This window comes from Macaca thibetana, chromosome 19 (genome assembly GCF_024542745.1).
Source record: "Macaca thibetana thibetana isolate TM-01 chromosome 19, ASM2454274v1, whole genome shotgun sequence".
NCBI classification, from domain to species: domain Eukaryota; kingdom Metazoa; phylum Chordata; class Mammalia; order Primates; family Cercopithecidae; genus Macaca; species Macaca thibetana.
Window position 1 is genome coordinate 39141631 of NC_065596.1, and position 492 is coordinate 39142122.

The window sequence follows — 492 nt, forward strand, 5'->3', positions numbered from 1 at the left end:
AAGATAAAAACACTTTAGGTGAAAAGCCAGACAAGGCTGATGCAATTTTTCATGCCAGTTCAGGAGGGAAAACTGCTGATGCTGTCAACAAGTGGCAAAAGTCAAACTCCTGAAGTAAAAATTGCCAGATGTTGATATGGCACCCTCAGAAATGCCTTCCTCTTCTGCAGAGTAAGTTGCATCAACCTCTTCCTTAGTTTTCTGGGGGTAAGTCAAAGTCAAGAAGTTTAACCATACAGTGCGCTGTCCCATCTTGCAGCTCCATCAAAAGTACATTTTTAATCTTTTTTTTAATCTTTAATGTTTTTCCCCCAGGACTATCTTTATTGGCATGACTGTACTGTATCATATAGGTGTTCACAGTACCATTTACCATATGAGTACTGTACAGTTTACTATGTTTATTGTATATGAATACTGTATATGTGTACTGTGTGTACATAATTAAGAGGTAAAGCAGTATAATATACTGAGTACATTACACAAACATGC